Source organism: Thunnus thynnus, chromosome 21 (assembly GCF_963924715.1).
Source record: "Thunnus thynnus chromosome 21, fThuThy2.1, whole genome shotgun sequence".
Lineage (NCBI taxonomy): Eukaryota > Metazoa > Chordata > Actinopteri > Scombriformes > Scombridae > Thunnus > Thunnus thynnus.
In genome coordinates this window covers 4,349,958-4,369,324 of record NC_089537.1, presented here as the reverse complement: position 1 = coordinate 4,369,324, position 19,367 = coordinate 4,349,958, and the positions used below count along the sequence as shown (strand labels likewise).

Sequence of the window (19,367 nt, the reverse complement as noted above, 5' to 3'; positions counted from 1 at the left end):
ACTGATCGATAAAAGAAATTCAAAGATATAATGAATTTAATGGACACCTGTTCTGTGTGTTTTAACCTTTCCTTCTGCCTCTCTGCACCACAGGGAAAACTGAGGTGTCCTCCAGAATTCTCAAGCAAACTCAGATTTGAAGTCCTAGATGAAGATGATTTGGAATAAAAACAGCAGCCCAGAACAATTTCTGATGATTTACTACTTATTGCTTTTACTGAAATATCAAGATGTTTCAAGCAGAGTTGTTCTTCTAATCTCAATTAGATGCCACTTATAAATGCCATAACATTTTCTGTATATATTTGTATATATCTATGCAAAAGAACTACAACACATCATCAAAGTTTCTACTTTGTGTCTCTGAGTGTCATAAAAAACAGCAACATCACACTCTCTCCACTTCATAAATGAGTCTTGAGTCCTTGTTAGGAGCAGCAGAGCAGGTGAACCCAAATGCAGGAAACATTAGGCACAGGAACTGAATTATCTTTATTAAGTCTCAGGAGTGCAAGCAAAGCAAAACTGAACAGGACAGAACATAACTGCCCAAAGCCCAAAACATAGATCTGTTCCATGTCCCAAAAACTGATACATCACCAGTTGGAGTGTGAATAGTATGAAAAACACTAAACCTGCAGCTCAAAGAAACCAGCCTGAAACACTTTGTCAAACCAATATGGTCATAAAACAATTATTCTCAGTATTAACCAGGTGAAGGCAAAAGTATTTCAGATTTCACTTCAGTTCTGTTTGCTCCTCCAATCGAGCACATGTATTATGAACTAGGCAGTAAAATGTCTGGACAATCTTCTCTTCTGTATCTTAACAGAATACAATGCAATGTGAAGCAATGATATACATTTACATGTCGTTCCTGTTTATCTGAGCTTATGATGAAGTAACATCTGTCAGTTACTGTTATCAACATGAACTAAAAATGATGTGTGTCTCCAAACTGCCAGTCTAAACTGATTATTTCATATCTGATTAACCATTATTGCTACAGCATGATATGTTCCTCTTTATGCCAAAACACTAAGACACAATGAAGATAAAAAGCCATCGGCATGTTGACGCCTGTTTAGAGAAGCCAAAGAAACACATCGTCATGGTGACAGGACAGATGAAGGACAAATGACGGACAGATGAAGCAAAAGCAAAGAAGAAGAGACTCAAACGATGATATGCAAAAAGGTGATTGCTTCACATTAATGTTCATCAGCATGAACATGTTGTTTATAATCTGCATTTCACTGGAAGCCTTAGCAAAGACAGAGTGAACTTTAATTTGGCTTGTATTCAGCTTGTTTTATTTAATTTTTACTGGTCAGGTTGTAGCTTTGTAGAAAATATCTTAATTTTCAAATCTTTCTTTTACTTGTGCCACAAGATGTTTTATTTGCATCTAATGAACTCATCTTTCTCAGTGTGGAATATTTGATGAGATTTTATATACAATTCCAAAAACATAAACAAAATTCCTATCAAAACATTTATTGCAGCTTGAGACCATGAAGTTGTGTGCCATGGTTTTCCAACAATGACCCCAGAGATTTTCCTCAGATCACTCTAAGATACATTATGTAATGGGGTTATTAAGAGGAAGAGCCTTGGCATGGGCAGAGGCAATTCATTCTAATCAACCTGTGGGAACCTGGTCATATGATGATTTTGAAAATAAGATGAAGGCGTTGTCCTGACTATCTGGGCAATCCATCTAATTGTTTATTAAGTCTTCGGCAGGGAACCAGGAGCATGGCTGACTACTCTGTTGATTTTTGGACTTATTCTGCTGACACCAAATGGAATCAGGAAGCATTATGGGGAATATTTGTTAAAGGATTAAATGAACAAATGAAGAATGAATTAGCTACTCGTGATGAACCTGCTGACCTGAGCTCTGTTTTTTTTTTCATCAGAATAATGGCCGAACAGAAAGAGCTAACCAGGACCTGAAGTCGAACTTACGCTGTGTAGCTGCATCCAACCCTGCGGCCTGGAGTACTCATTTGGCCTGGATTGAATGTCCATACAATTCTTTGACCAGTGCTGCCACAGGTGTTTCACCTTTTGAAGCCTCTCCCACTCACACTCCTGGGAGGATGTTGATATGCTTATCAACATCACAAGTGTAAAGCCCCGGTTCATCTCTCCACACTTGGCCAGATCGTTCAGTCACCAATGCGGTACAGACACTATGGCCAAGCTTCTTGTAAGCTGCTTGTTTGTTTCTCTGACCTCCTGAACGCTGCTAACTCTGTTCTCTACCTGTGCCTCAGGTTCACCACTCCAGCTCCTAGTACACCTGCCACATCAGCCTTGTTCTCACCTGCTGCTTGCCAGTTTGGATCGTGGATCCTGTTTACTCTGCCCTGCCTTGACCTCGCTTGCTTCAGTCCTTCACTCTGCACCGCTGCCTGCTCTGCTCTGCCATTCCCAGCCCCTTTGCCACATCAAAAACAAAAGAACACTCAGCTAAGCCATCAGATCCATCTTCAACTCAAGCTACAGCTCTTAACCATTCCTGTGTCTCCTGGTCTGTGTGTTCATTCGGGTCCTAAATTGAACTGTTATAACAGGAGCAAGGCAGCACAGGCATCCTTCAACACCTGACAGCAATGATGAAGATAGGCCTGGACTGAGAGGATGGAGACCTCATCCTCTAAGGCTGGAGACCAAGGTGGTTGGTAACCCATGGCACATTCACAAGGTGACATACCAGTAGCTGCACTGGACTGGGAGTTGTGTGCATATTTGATCCAAGGCAGGTGAGTACTCCAGGAAGAGGGGTTTTTGGATGCAACACAATGGAGCATTACTTCCAGGTCCTGATGGCCCATTCCGTCTGACTGTTAGTCTGTGGGTGGTAACCAGAAGACAGACTCACCCTTGCTCCAAGGGCTTGATGCCTTCCAAACACAGAATGCCTTCCAGACACAGGATATGAACTGGGGCCCACATGGCATGGGACACAAGGAGATCAGCAGTTTCTAGGGCTGTGGGAAGTTCGGGGAGAGCCACAAAGTGAGCAGCTTTGGAAAATCTGTCTACATTGGTGATTATGGTAATTTGACCTTGAGACGGAGGGAGTCTGGTGATGAAGTCCAAAGCTATGTGGGACCAAGGATGACCAGGGACCGGCAGTGGGTGGAGGAGACCAGTGGGTGGCTGATGGGATGCCTTGGAGCGGGTGCAAACTGTGCAGGCGGTGACAAAGGCACAGGTGTCAGTGATCATGGAGGGCCACCAAAAACGCTGCCTCAGGAGGGACAACGTTTGATTGATGCCTGGGTGACAGGTGAACTGAGAGGTGTGTGCCCACTGCAGGACCCTGGAGCAGACAGACTCAGGGACAAAGAGATGGTTAGTTGGTCCATTACCTGAATCAGGCTGGGCTTCCTGTGCATCCTTCACCAGGGACTCAATCTCCCAAATAACAGCTGCCACTATACAGAATGGAGGGAGGACCGTGTCTGGGCTGGAGGGAGCCTCTTCTGGAGAGAGCTGATAAGAGAGAGCATCCAGTTTAAGGTTACATGAACCTGGACGATAAGTGAGTGTGAAGAAGAACCTACCAAAGAACAGGGCCCAGTGAGCCTGTTGGGAATTTAGGCATTTGGCTGTCTGGATGTACGCCAGATTATGATCAGTCCAGACAATGAAAGGCTGCTTGGTCCCCTCTAGCCAGTGCCTCCATTCCTCAAGGGTGAGTTTAACAGCCAGCAACTCCCGGTTCCTCACATTATAATTCTTTTCTGCTGCAGAAAGCCGGTAGGAGCAGAAGTTACATGTGTGCAGCTTCTGGTCAGTTAGAGAGCACTGGGAAAAGCCAACTCCAGTGTTGGATGTGTCCACCTCCATAATGAACTGGCATTCTGGGTCCAGATGAATTAACACGGGAGCCAAAGTGAAACGCCTCTTGAGCTCTGAAAAAGCCTCCTTGGCTTCTGGGGACCAGAAAAAGGGAGTCGGAGGGGAAGTGAACTTGGTGAGAGGTGCAGCCATCCAACTGAAATCCCAGATGAAATGGTGGTAACTTGCTGCGGAACTGCTGGAGCTGTTTGACTGTGGTGGGTTTGGGCCACTCTGCCACTGCCTGGATCTTGTCAGGGTCTGTCTTCACCTGCCCACGGTCAATGATGTTGCCCAGGAATGTGACAGAACTGATGTGAAACTCGGCCACGGCCATCACATAATGAAGTTGTGCATAAGAAGATGTCGAGGTATATCGTGATATCTCAACAAACCTGAACATATATGGACATGATTGATAAACTACCTCCTGGAAGTGTGTGTGTGTCACTGTAAGTGGTCTATTTCTGTGAGTATGCACTGTCATCATCTCAGTATAAATATCCAAATTCCAAATAACATTACATATAGGAATGGTTCCTCTTTTTGCATGCTGCTGCAGTATATAAGATAAAACCTCTCTAGTTAACTCATCATTAGAGTTTGGTCGAGTTGAGCTGTTCGTTAACTGAATAACGAAGCTCTTTACAACTGAAATCCAGAGCCAGTTTTGGTGCTGTGCAGCATTTGAAGATGTGGACGTCTCTCTCCATCAGCCATTGGATTTGTCTGCTCAGCCTGACTACTGTGATGATCTCAGTCAGGCCTTAATGCAATAAAGCACAATATCAGATGTTTTGTGGGTTTAAATTTAATCACAACTATTCAGGGCTGCGACTAACAATTATTTTTATTATCGTTTAATCTGTTAGTTTGGTCTTGAAGAGGCCAGAAAATTGTGGAAAATGTTGATCTCTGCTTCCCAAAGCAACCTAAAATTTAAAAATATTCAGTTTACTGTCACTTAAGAAACCAGAAAATATTCACATTTAAGAAGCTGGAATCAGAGAATTTTAACACTTTTTCTTTAAAAAAATACTCAAATAATTAATCAATTATCAAAATAGTTGGGTAATTATTTTTCTGTTGACTGATCGTTGCAGTTTTACATAACTATTAACTATTGCATAGGTACTGTATGACAACAATAAATTAGCCCTCTGAAGAAGGAATTTACTACATTTGTTGGGATCTGGTTGTGACACTTAACCTCAATAATGATTTCTAAACGTCTCTATTAACCCAAGACCTGGACAAAAACAAAATGCAGTTACAGCATCAGCTGAAAAACATGTAAACTTATGTCTGGCCATGAGTTGCTTTTCTAAATTTTCCAGAAGCATGACGTCCTCTGAGGAGAAGTCATGTCCCTGTTTCTTTGGTCTTAATTATAGGAATAGGTTTGGATTTTTCAATATATCACACACATGCCATATGTAAGCTGTAAGAGTTACTAGTCCTTGACATAATTTCTCCTCTCAGTACTGAATATAAATCTGAATATAAATATAAATCTTTTCCTACCTCAACTAGAGTTGGTGGACAAAATCCACAGTCCTCATTCTGTGTAAACATGCAGTCAGAGGCCCTGTTTATACCTGGCAATAACATACGTCTCCACATGTGTCTTGAGTGACCATTTGTGCTGTGCCTTGTGCATAAATGCCCACAGCGTCTCTCAACAAGGAGATGCAGCTACGGGGAGATCACTGCATATAACTCTATATTTGTTATATATATTTGTTCAGACTCAACATGTTTTATAACAGGATAAAGAAATGCATTATTTTGTTTTTCCATTTTTCATGTAAATTAAAAAAAACGAAATCCCCTTTTACTATTTTTACTTTTACCATTTTTTCCAGTTTTTCCAGTTTTTCCTGTCTTTCCTGTTCCCCCAACACATTTTCCTCTTCAAATCAGCAACTGGAATAGAAATTGATCCAAAACCAGAAAATAACTTGTTTTTTGCTTGTCAGATGGACCTGTGTTCCTTGGGACCATATGTAAAACCCACTGTAAAAAAGATTTGGGTGTGGTAATGGACAGTGATCGTAAATTCGACAAACAGATAAACTCAGTGGTCAAATCCAGCTGAGGCTTTTATTTAAGGCCAAGTCCTTCTTATCATTTAATGATTTTGAGAGAGTTATACATGCTTTTGTCTTGTCCTGACTTGACAACCATAATGCCCTTTACGTTGGTGTTAGCCAGGCCTCTCTCTCACAATTGCAGTTGGTCCATAATGCTGCAGCTTGTCCTTTAACAGGAACACACAAATGAGTGCACATCGGTTCCCTGTATGTTTTAGGAATGATTTTAAGATTACCAGTTGCTTTGGGTTGTATCTGGATCAAGATTGAAGCACAGGGGAGATCGTGCCTTTGCAAATGTGGCCCCCCAAACTCTGGAATAAGTTGCCTTTGCATTTTAGGCTGGCCCCCACACTGTCTGTTTTAAATCCCATCTTAAAACATATTTTAATTCCTTGACTTTTAACTAGTATGAGAGTTGCAGTGTTTTGTCTTTTTGTCTGTTAAACTGGACTTTGTTTTTATTGTGTAGTTTATGGCTTGTGTTATTTTGATTGTACAGCACTTTGGTCAACTGTTGTTGTTTTTAAATATGTTTTATAAATAAATTTGAGTTGAGTTGAGTTAATTTTCTCCATAAAAGACGTTGGATGTAAACACCAATTAAAGATGAGGACTTAAAGGACCGTGCTCTTTTGTGATGTTTATAGTAAAGATTATTTATCATCTCAGGTCTCTGTCAATGAAATGAAACATGATTTTCAGTAGGTTTAGGGCATTTATAATACAGATTAATGTAACATTTTTGCCATTGTTTTTGTTATACCATTACTATGGAAAGCATATTAACAATTTAATTTTAATTTTTGGTTGAAGAACCTCTGACTTCATAGCATACACCCCACTTCTGTAAGAAGACCTATATACTTGTCTGAGTACCTCTCAGTGTGTAACAATGTGTGTTTACTATTTTGATACATAAACATGTACCAAAGGTATTACTGAATAATGACAATATATGTCTGTGTATGTGTGTGATGGTATATCTGTTTTCAGTGGGTGCATCCATAGCATTAGACTGCTGTACTGAAGCTGTCAACAAGGTACCATGGCCAGTTGAGGAGTGTTATGAACAGCATCCTAGATGGGATTGTAGGAAACATGCCTACCTGTAAGTACATCTTTAAACATTCTCACACAAATATTCTATTTCCATTGTCATTTCCTGTAATCTACTGAAAAAAAAAAGTTATTGCTACTAAAATCATTGTTTTATTGTGGTTAAATTCCATATTAATACTATATCAGACAACCGGATCATTGAGTTTCATTTGATTCTATGTGTTTGCACAGGGGCATTTTTAAAATGATAAAAGATTCCCAACTCTTATGAGTTAACAACAACAGACAGAAACTCTTAAACTAATGTTTAATTAGAGATTTTCTGCCAAATGACCAAATATTCAGGCAATGTCTCATGATTTTATTTCTCTGTTTTCTGTTTCCAGGGTTAAAACATGGAAAGGAGTGTGGTGTATCAAACCAGACTCCAAGTGGCTGAAACGGTAGCTGAGGAGAGTAAGGATCTGCCATGAAACAAGACTAAGACTTGCAACAGCAAATACGTTTTGCCAGAAAAGTAATGTTGGCTGACTTATGTTTTCTGTCAACATAAAGAGAAAGATGTTGTTAATTAATGTATTTGGCAAGTTGCAAAATACATAATTCTTTTTTTTCCACCAAAATATCTATTCTTGCAGTATAATATCTGCTAGTAGAAATTACAGCATCAGTAAACTTTTTATGCTTATGTTTAGGCACTGGCAGCACTTGGTTAAGGTTAGGGAAACATCATAGTCTTGGTGTAATACAGAAAAAAACTTGCAATGACAAGCAATGACTTGAAGCACAACTTGTTTATTAACCCAACCTTAACCAAACTGCATTTGTTTCATGAAACTAACAACAAGCAGGGTTCAAGATGCAAAGCTGGGTCTCTGGTGTCAGAGTCCTGCATCTCTACGTCCTCCATCCAACCTGACATCCTCCCTCCGACTTTAAATCATGTACACAAGGCCGTATTCAGATTGTATTGGTCTGAATATCACTCCCTTTCTTCATTCACTCTTTAGCTTGCTCAACCACAGCAGCTCTCTCTCTCAGCTCCACTGTCTTTACAACATCCTCCAAAAATACAAATACTTGATAAGTCTATCCAACTAACAATAAACCGTATCAACTAGTATGCAGTAAATATCCTACACTTTTCTGTCTAACTGTTCCCCTTTCTTTCTATTATCACTTCCCCCCTCACCGTCTCTCCACTGCAGGGAAAATTCAGTTGTCCACCTTACTGGACTTAAAAAGGTCAGATTTCAAGACGTGGAGGAAGATGTTGCAGCATAACCAACACATCAAGGCAACAGAGCTACTCTGAACTCCTGATTTACTATTAATTTCATTGATTAAGGTATCTGTTTAAAATGTATGCCATTTTATGATCTTATGTTGTAAAATGAACTAAAACAGTAATAGAGTTTTTGGAGTTGAACCAGGAACTAAAAATAAATCAAATCAAATGGATTTAAATGGAGTTGAGTCATGTTTTTCACACATGCAGTGTCTGGCTTTGACTAGCAATGCAGCATCAATGGGGAAATATTAACTTGAGAGTAACATGAACATGTACAAACTGGTGGAAGAGGAAGACAAGGGTGTTCCCCAAACTCAAAGTTAAGACTGTTGTCTGAGGTATCACTGTATGCTGTAACATTAAGATTTCAAACCAGAAGTGTGGACCGGGATGTGCTATGGCTATAGACAGTCGTGGAATGTAACTAAGTACATTTAATCAAGTAATGTATTTAAATACAATTTTAAGGTACTTGTACTTTACTTGAGTGTTTTCATTTGATGCTACTTTATACTTTGACTCCACTACATCTCAGAGGGAGAAATTGTACATATTGTACTCCTTTACATTTATTTGACAGCTTTAATTATTACTTATCTTATTATCTTTATTACTTATTTATATCTTTAATACTGCATTATTAAAGATTAAACTGGTGGTTGACTTGTGGCCTCTTACAAAAATCAGTGTGTACTTGTGTCTCTTTGTCATGTTTCAGATGTCTATGAGTTGTTTGCAGTTCCATCAAAGCAAATATTAATTTCCCCTCACATGGCTTCAAATAAATAACAGTTTGAGGCCCAAAGAGATAAAAGTCTCCAATATTTCACAAACATGTAAATATTCAAGGAAGGTTTAGAAAAATTAAATGGATTTTTGTTTCCTTCCCTACCCAGTCTCTCATCTCAAGACCCCTCAAATTTATTTCATGACCCTCACAAAGTAGTTCAAACTAGCTCCACCTCGAGTAGATACAACTATAAAATGCTGCTTATGTATTGACTCATCAGTACTAATAATGTACTTTGTTAAATTTATGTAATATATCAGTCACAGCCCAATTTTTGCAAAACAAGTACTTTTACTTTAGTACTTTAAGTAAAATTAGTTGGTAATACTTCTGTACTTTTACTTAAATAGGATTTTAAATGCAGGACTTTTACTTATAATGAAGTATTTTTACATTGTGGTATTGATACTTTTACTTAAGCAAAGGATCTGAGTAATTCTTCCACCACTGGCTATAGAGTGTATATTATTCCTCAGATGAACTCATTGCAGTTCAGTTTGGATGTCAACATCAGTAAAATATGAACGTCAGATATCAACAGTGGCAGACTCAGGCTATCTCAGGGGTGAAAAAATATGAAGGGCACCTGATACTTTCAATGGGCCCCCACTTCACAATGCTTTTCTCCCATACAGTGCACCCTATAGGGCACCTTTTTTCATTGAAAGGGCACCCAATCCTGCACTTCAGTTAGACTTAGGGGAACGCCTAGTTACACTTTTTCCATTTTCATTTATTTATTTTTTGGTCACTAGAAGAGCACCCATACAGACCCTCCAACTCCCCCCATTACAACAGCATCATATGACACAGCATTACATCTTCATTTAAAGGGCACATCATGTTTTCTCATTTTTTGGGTTCTTTACGGGGCACTGTCACATTTTCTTCCACTGAAAGGGCACCATGAGGACATTTCATGCAGGGCAACCCCCCCCGGTGCCCCCATGGACAAAAGTGGATATCAATAAACTACAGAAACAGCACCATCACCACTGAAGAGGACCTTCAGTTAATCTGATGATTTTTTTCTCAATTAACTGATTAGTTGTTTGGTCTATAAAATTTCCAAAATTGTGAAAAATGTCAATCAGTGTTTCCCAAAGCCCAAGGTGACGTCCTCAAATGTCTTCTTTAATCCCAACCAATAGTCCACAACCCAAAGATTTTCATTGTATTATCAAAGAAGACTAAAGAAAACAGAAAATATTCACATTTGAGAAGCTGGAATCAGAGAATTTTCGCATTATTTCCTAAAAAATGACTCAAAATGATTAATTGGTTATGAAAATAATGGCAATAAATTTTTTGTCATTCAACTAATAAACTAATCATTGCAGCTGTAGTTGCAGCTTTAATCTCTTGAATCAGACCCTTTACTCAGGGTCAGGTCAAAGCTTCTTTAAGGAACAGGCTGCAGGTTACTTGTCATGATGACAAGAATCGTAGTTCAGTTTGGATGTGGGCATCAGCAAAATGTGAATGTAACAGTAAATCACAAAAATGACAGCGTCATTGGTGAAGAGGATGAACCTCAGTCTGAGATACACAACGAACCTGAACATATATGGACATGATCAACAAAGTCGACAGCCGTCAGGGTTTGTGTGAGCCTCCCCAGAAACATTGTGCAGGAAAGAGTAGTTCCTCTTTTAGTGTGAAGCTGCAGTATATAAGATCAAACCTCTGTGGTTCAGTCATCATAAGACTTTGGTGGGTTGAACAGTAACTGAATCAAGGAGACATTTACAGCTGAGATCCAGAGTCAGTTTTGGTGCAGTATTTGAAGATGTGGAAGACTCTGGATTTGTCTGCTCACCCTGGCTGTTGTGATGTCCTTCTTTGCATCACAAGGTACATGTTTGTTTGCATTGCTTTGAATATAGAGTAAGAGAGTAATAACAGTCAATTATTCTTCAACAAAACTAAAAAACAGTATTGTTCGTTAATGTGATTATGGCTCTGGCCTTGATGCTAATTACTTACAGTCAATGTCAAGTTAGTGTGGCGGGAGGAAATGAAGTTACAGGTTGTTGCACTTTCATTTATAAGCTGATTAAGCTTATAAATGAAGAGAAGAGGAGACACCCAGATATGAGGCTTCAGCAGTCTGAGTTAGTCATATCAAGTGGATATCTGACACATTTACAGTCTTTTTAGCATCAAATTCCCTCTTTGTGTTTCCTCAGACAGTGTTTCCCTGTTGAGCTGCGGTGGAAGTTTAGTAACAAAAAGAGGGACTTTAGCTCTAAAAAGACTGTAACGTTGGCAGATATCTACTTGATTTGTACAGAACTTTTGCACATTTTTTGCACAGAAGGAGGACTGTGGATTTTGTCCCCCATCACTTACATGCATTATATGTGCATTATGAAGGGATCTTCTAATGGTCAGTATGAACAGGAGGAATGATTACAGCAAGAAAAACATGTTTCAATGTTCATTTGGGCTCCTGACTGTTGTTTTAAGATAGACTTGAAAATTGTGAACCTGTCCCTTAATCACTAGACAAGCAGTTTTTTTTTTGCAACCCTTTTCTGCTAATGACAAAATGTTCCTGCCATATTGATTTTTTTGGAATAATACATTTGTCCATTATTTATAAAAAACACTTTAATATCACATCCGATCTTTCTGAGGACATTGCAATATTTGGAAAGATTGTGTAACTGTGTTGAGCAGAGACATTTCAACATTTCATTTTTCAAAGTGCCAGTTAGCTAACACACAAAATTGAAATGGCAAAGAACAAACTCTCATTAATAAGTGAATATAAAAAAACATTTATGTCTGAAATCCAGGATCTGGTTTGAGCAGCTCTGCCTCCAAGAAATGTTTGAATAACATAAACTTGTTGGGGAGTTGGCTTGTGAATATGATGGTGTTGAATTGTAGTACTCTGCTGGAGAACTCAGTGCAGGTCAGTCTGGATGTGGGCATCAGTAAAGTGTGAATGTAAAAGCTGCAGCATCACCACTTAAGAGGATGCACAACAAACCTCAACATAGATGGACATGACCAACGAACTCCAGGGCGTTTGTGAGTCTGTCCGTTTCCCTCGACAAGAACTGTTCCTCTTTTTTTGTGAATCTGCAGAATATAAGATCACACCTCTCTGGTTCACTCATCATTAGACTTTAGCGAGTTGTTAGCAACAGAACATAGGAGGCGTTTACAGCAAAGATCCAGTGTCAACAAGCGTTTAAAGATGAGGAAGACTCTCTGCATTTGTCTGCTCACCCTGGCTATCGTGATGCTGTTCTGTGCATCAGGAGGTACAGCTCTTCATCTACAGTTTTTGCATTGTTTTACATACAGAGTAATGAAGTTATACTAGTCAACAGACTATTGATCTGTAATGTCATTATGACTTTGTGCTTAATGCAACAAATATAAGGCACAATATCTCATGTGGTAATAAATTGTACAGTAATGCAGTACTGTACATGAAAGGTTTTCCTCCAACCTATAGACTGCTGCACACAATAGCACTTAGGGTATCATTTGTCAAAATAATAATAATATTTATTATTACTATTGTTTATTTATGTATTCATCTATTTAGCACATTTCCAAGCGTCCTCCAGCTCTGGAGTCTACATAAACAAACAATAGTAGTTGAATTTAACTTCTTTTTTTCGTTCTTTACTCAAAAAATTGAAACTGAATCTGATCCAAAATATGCAAATTGACAATGCAAACAACCTTAGCAACAGACTACTGAACAGGCAGTCAATTATGGGCATGTGTGAACATTTTGACATGTATGAAAAATCACGAGGAGGAAGTAGAGGTAACCTTGCAAACGAGGTGTCAAGATTAGGTTGAAGCCCTGGTTTTTGACTTGCAGGGAGCATTTCTACATAAGTTCACCTCAAGTTTTGGAACTTTGACCATGCTTAATATACACATCTGACATTATAACAGTGTAAAAAAAACAGAAAATCACAAAAAACATATATCCGCTTTAAGACACGTAAAAGTGAGTTTTAAGGAATGACTTAAAAGACCCTACAGAGTTGGTCAGCATAAGAACTCAGGCAGGGAGTTTCATAGCTGACGAGGTCAGAGTGGTTAAATTATAGTCTGGTCTAAACAAAAAACAACTTCAAAACATCCTCAGTTTGGGAGACGCTTATTCTGTCTGCATGCAGCTGTACAGTCTTCAATAAAAACTGCAAGCTGGGAAAGACCTACGTTTTTAATCCCTGTAGAAATTAATTACAGCCTGATGTCTGTATGAATAAAGAGGTATTATTGGTGAATCTTGGTCCGATCATATTGTCTGGGTACCTCCCAGTGTGTAACAGTGTGTCATGCTTGTTGTGTTGATGAGTAAAAAACTGATTCACAGTAACTCTCTCTCTCTGTGTGATGGTCTGGCACAGCTCTTTTTGTGGAATTTCCCTGCTGTACAACCAGCTACAGACTAAAGAAGGATTCTATTGGGCCAATCAAGGCATGTGCTGAACAGGAACCACGACCTGGTTGCAAGCACCATGCCTTCCAGTAAGTACAGCATGTTTTTTTGAACATGTCTTTAAACATACTAAACCTGAATAAATCTGTATTCATCTCTCTCTGATGTCATTACTGTAATCTGCTGGAAAACCAGTCAAGAAGAACTTCATGATACCAGAACACCACTTAGTGACATGAAATCATAGCTGTTTCAGGGTTAAATATACTGTATTACAGGATACTTGAGCTTCATTCAGGTTTGGTTGCATAAAGGAATCTGTCAAATGATAAATGTTTGTCTGATATTCGACACTTAAGACACTGCTGTAACAACAGCAGAGGAATACTGGGCTCTCTTCAAGTCAATATTTAATTAAAAAAACACCGTGGGACTAATGTTTAATGAGGTGTTGTGGATAGAAGCATCAGCCAACATTCAGGTAATAATAAAAATGTCTAATTGTTTCATTTCTCTGTTTCCTGTTTCTAGGATTGAGACCAACAATGGTAGAACTATTTGTCTCAACCCAAATCTCCCGTGGCTCAAAAAGGAAATAAATGAGGTGAGAATTAGCTGTTAAAATCTGCTGGGTTAACAAATGTGATATATTACGAGTCCATAGTGTGCTATAGATAGAAGGTCTGGAGAATCAGAATCGTTTCAAAACTTGCAGGATGACGTTGACTTTTCTTAACTGCTTAAACTACTGTTTTGCTTGTAACTAGTAAGTGTAGATTTTAGTGAACTATATCTGAGAACACAACAAAATACTGTAATACTTTTCCAGTTGAGGTTTGGTTCACATAAAGAGAAAAAAGTAACACGTTATTTTACGAGCCTGTGATTTCCTAATTATTTCCACACAAGTATCTTGGAAAGAATAACGTGCTGTAATTTAGTACCAAATTTAGGGAAAGTATAAATTACCTTGACAGAAAAGTTAAATTTCAGTAAATATTGAGAACTTTGTTCTCCATACATGATGAATTTCAGTTTTTACCATGTTGACAAATTTCACATTTTTGCATGTTCACTTGACTAAAAGATTCTCTCTTGGTTATACTAGCAATTGATTGGAATCAATTAATCTGAAGTGTACCAATTTAACACAGTCTCTATGTTCCCTGTGATAGATTATTATTATTATTATAAATATTATTGTTGTTAATATTATTATTATCATTATTATCATTATTATTATTATTGTTATCATTAAATTATTCAGAAACTATGGGCCCATAAAAGGAGATATATTACACTCAGAGAGTAGAGCATCTAATATAAGTAATGTTGTAACTAGGGGTGTGCCCGAATACAAATACATTATTTGGCAAAGCACAAATAATGTTTTTTTTTGTTGTTGTTTTTTTTTTTACGAATATTTGTTTCATACAAACATTTAAAAAAATATTTGTTAGTTAGAGGTCTCTCTGCAATGAGGCGATGAGTAAACTTTTAGCTCAGTAGTCAGCGCAGTCGTCTATGATCTGGGAGACTCCAGTTCAAGACCCTGTGTGGGGACCTCCTTCATAAGGTAGTTTATTTATGAACACTTATTGTAACACTTTAAATTTCTAAAATTAAAAGCGTAATAAAAACAAAAACAGGATTTTTAAGCCTCTTTCCACTTTTATTCAAATACAAATAATTTTGCTGCCTCAACAAATACAGATACAAATACAAATACTGGGCTCTCTGCACATCCCTAGTTGTAACCTAATCATTATTAAATTAAAGGTAAGCTTACTACTCATTTTGTGTAAGAAAGTGGCTCTTTTGGAGACATATATATATATACACACCATGTTGGTGGGTAGGAAGCTGGTGAGGGATCATATCCTTGTTGCTGCTCTAGTGGTGGAAACTATAAATCATTTTGCTCACTTAAAATTGCTTCATTCAGTTCAGTTCAAAGATTCGTAGTTCATTACGATTCTTGTAAGCTAAGTGATCACCTCACTGTTGAAATGCAGTTCAGTGCGTTCATCAGCAAGCAGTCGTGTCACTGTTAATGCTGTGACGTTTGAGGAATTACTGGTTTTACAATGTATCCAAATAAAGCAAAAGTAATTTAAAAGTACATAAAAAATAGTCAAGCAGTACAACTCATCGATAAAAAAATGTCACTAAGATGTAATGAATTTAATGGACATCTGCTCTGTCTGTTTTGACCTTTCCTTCTGCCTCTCTGCACCACAGGGAAAATTGAAGTGTGGGCCAGAATTTTCGACCAATGGCAGATTTGAAGTCCTGGATGAAGATGATCTGGAATAAAAACAGCAGCCCAGAACAATTTCTGATTATTTACTACTTATTGCTTTTACTGAAATATCAAGATGTTTCAAGCAGAGTTGTTCTTTTTTGGGAGAAATAAACCTGAAGCAAGAAATAAATCATATTAAATTGATTTGAAAAGTGACTGTTGTTTTTCTACATTTATAAAGTTCACTTTTAGTACAGGAGTTCATAGTAGCAGAGCAGATGGACCCAAATGCAGGAGACATCAGGCACAGGGACTGAAGAATTATCTTTATTAAGTCTCAGAAATGCAGGCAAAGCAAAACTGAACAGGACAGAACAAAACTGAGCTACAAAGGATCCAACAAGACTGAACTAAAACACAAGACTGAAATACTAAATGAACTAACGAGGAGATGAGGTGCAGGTGGGGAGATGGGCTGAGAAACTCAAGTGAGGGGAATGAGGAGATGAAACAGGAGAACAGGAAAGAAGCTGATAGGTTGGGGAAAACACTGAGAAAAGGGCAGGGCCTACGAGGCTGAATGCAGGACATGTGTGAGGGAAAAGCAGGCTGGGGAAGAGCACAGGAAGACAGGAGGGAAACAGTGCAAACAGACAACCAAAAACACAAGCAGGCTCAAGAAAGCCTTAAATACCAGCAGGCCAAATACAAACAAAAAACACTACAGATCTACGTGGGCTTAAAGTCCCAAAACATAGATCTGTTCCATGACCCAAAAACTGATACTTCACCAGTTGGAGGGTGAAAAGTATGAAAAACACTAAACCTGCAGCTCAGAGAAACCAGCCTGAAACACATTCTCACAACAATCTGGTCATAAAACAAATATTCTCAGTATTAACCAGGTGAAGACAAAAGTATTTCAGATTTCACTTCAGTTCTGTTTGCTCTTCCAATCGAGCACATGTATTATGAACTAGGCAGTAAAATGTCTGGACAAAGGTTCAATGCAACAAGCATCAGTATCTCCACTGGTCCTTAAATATAATCTGCAACATATCTTCTCTTCTGTATCTTAACAGAATACAATGCAATGCAATGTGAAGCAATGATATACATTTACATGTCGTTCCACTTTATCTGAGCTTATGATGAAGTAACATCTGTCAGTTATTGATATCAGTATTAACTAAAAACCAGCTGAGCTGCAGTGGAAGTTTAGTAACAAAAAGAGGGTCTTTGGCACTAAAAGGACTGTAACATTGACAGATATCTACTTGATTTGCACAAAACTTTTGCACACTTTTTGCACAGGAGGACTGTGGATTTTGTCCCACATCACTTACATTGTGAGTGCGTTATGAAGGGATCTTCTAATGGTCAGTATGAACAGGAAGAATGATTACAGCAAGAAGAGCATGTTTCACTGTTCATTTGGGCTCCTGACTGTTGTTTTAAGCCAGTCTTGGAAAATTGCGAACCCGTCCTTTAATCACTAGACTGGTAGTCAGTTCCACCTTATCTTTTTTTCTATTTTACATCCCTTTTCTGCTAATGACAAAATGTTCCTGCCATATTGATTTTTTTGGAATAATACATTTGTCCATTATTTATAAAACACTTTAATATCACATCCGATCTTTCTGAGGACATTGCAATATTTGGAAAGATTGTGTAACTGTGTTGAGCAGAGACATTTCAACATTTCATTTTTCAAAGCGACAGTTAGCTAACACACAAAATTGAAATTGCAAAGGAGAAACTCTCATTAATAAGTGAATATAAAAAACACTTATGTCTGAAATCCAGGATCTGGTTTGAGCAGCTCTGCCTCCAAGAAATGTTTGAATAACATAAACTTGTTGGGGAGTTGGCTTGTGAATATGATGGTGTTGAATTGTAGTACTCTGCTGGAGAACTCAGTGCAGGTCAGTCTGGATGTGGGCATCAGTAAAGTGTGAATGTAAAAGCTGCAGCATCACCACTTAAGAGGATGCACAACAAACCTCAACATATATGGACATAACCAACGAACTCCAGGGCGTTTGTGAGTCTGTCCGTTTCCCTCGACAAGAACTGTTCCTCTTTTTTGTGAATCTGCAGAATATAAGATCACACCTCTCTGGTTCACTCATCATTAGACTTTAGCGAGTTGTTAGTAACTGAACACAGGAGGTGTTTACAGCAAAGATCCAGTGTCAACAAGCGTTTGAAGATGAGGAAGACTCTCTGCATTTGTCTGCTCACCCTGGCTATCGTGATGCTGTTCTGTGCATCAGGAGGTACAGCTCTTCATCTACACTTTTTGCATTGTTTTACATACAGAGTAATGAAGTTATACTAGTCAACAGACTATTGATCTGTGATGTCATTATGATTTTGTGCTTCATGTAACAAATGTAAGGCACAATATCTCATGTTTTTACAAAACAATAATAATTTGTACAGTAATGTAGTACCGTACATGAAAGGTTTTCCTCTGACCTATAGACTGCTGCACACAATAGCATTTAGTGTATAGTTTGTAAAAATAATAATTATTATTACTATTGTTTATTTATGTATTCATCTATTTAGCACATTTTCAAACATAGTTTCATAGTGCTTGTTCTACTGTTTACATTTGTTTACAATGTGAGATCTGTGAAACACTTTGAATCGCACTGACCTGTATGAAAGGTACTATACAAATAAATTGATTAAAAGTAAAAACCAACAGAGGAAACAGTAAAAATACTAAAATAATTAGATTACAAGAAGTCAACTCTAAAACAATGAGGAGCACAGACCACAACAAGATAAAAAAAACAGTAGTTACAATTTAAAGGTCTATATTTATATTCTTTGACTCTACTGGAATATATTTGTATGATTTACAGCTAAAAGCTCCTTATTGATTTTATACTGGCCCTTTATGCAACCTCTTGCAGCTGTAGAGTCTTGCTTCAATAAAAACTACAAACTGGGAAAGACCTACGTTTCTAAGTTTTTAACCCCTTTAGAAATGAATCACAGCCTGATGTCTATATGAATAAAGAAGTATTAGTGGTGAATCTTGGACCGATCATATTGTCTGGGTACCTCCCAGTGTGTAACAGTGTGTCATGCTTGTTGTATTGATGAGTAAAACATTAATTCACAGTGACTCTCTCTGTGTGAAGGTCTGGCAGGTCCTGGCATGGCAATTTCCTGCTGCGAGAAGGCCTATGCTCTGAAGAAGGATTGGCAAATCAAGGCGTGTTATGAACAGCAACCACGAAAGGGGTGCCCGCATGCCTTCATGTAAGTACAGCATGTTTTTTTGAACATGTCGTTAAACCAGTGGCGGCTGGTGACTCAAAAAATTGGGGAGGACAGGAGGAAAACCAACATGGAATCTTACAACAAACCACATCAAACTATATCATTGTCCACCTGATGAAATCGGAGGGGTGGGGGGAAATTTTATATGCCAATAAAACAATTTGCTTGAGTGGTGAAAAGGCTGCTTCTTTAAAGACATTTAGCATATACATATTGTTTCTAAACAAAGAAGAGCTAATTTTAGCCATGGAGTGATACAGATGTGTGATTTTACCAACAAAGTGAAATTCAAATTTATAGTATTGTTC

At 38.1% G+C, this 19,367-nt stretch overlaps 1 long non-coding RNA gene across 2 annotated transcripts in view; it reads right to left on the bottom strand.

Annotated features, from left to right (window-relative positions):
• LOC137172989 (uncharacterized) overlaps nt 1–19,367 on the bottom strand; it is a 51,393-nt gene that overhangs the window by 15,127 nt on the left and 16,899 nt on the right. The window contains exon 3 of one of the 2 annotated variants that reach the window (XR_010925096.1): nt 66–119. The exons of the other annotated variant lie outside the window; for it this stretch is intronic. This is a non-coding gene — a long non-coding RNA (uncharacterized lncRNA). Of the gene's footprint in view, nt 1–65; nt 120–19,367 lie in introns of those variants that run through there. 2 annotated transcript variants of the gene reach the window in all.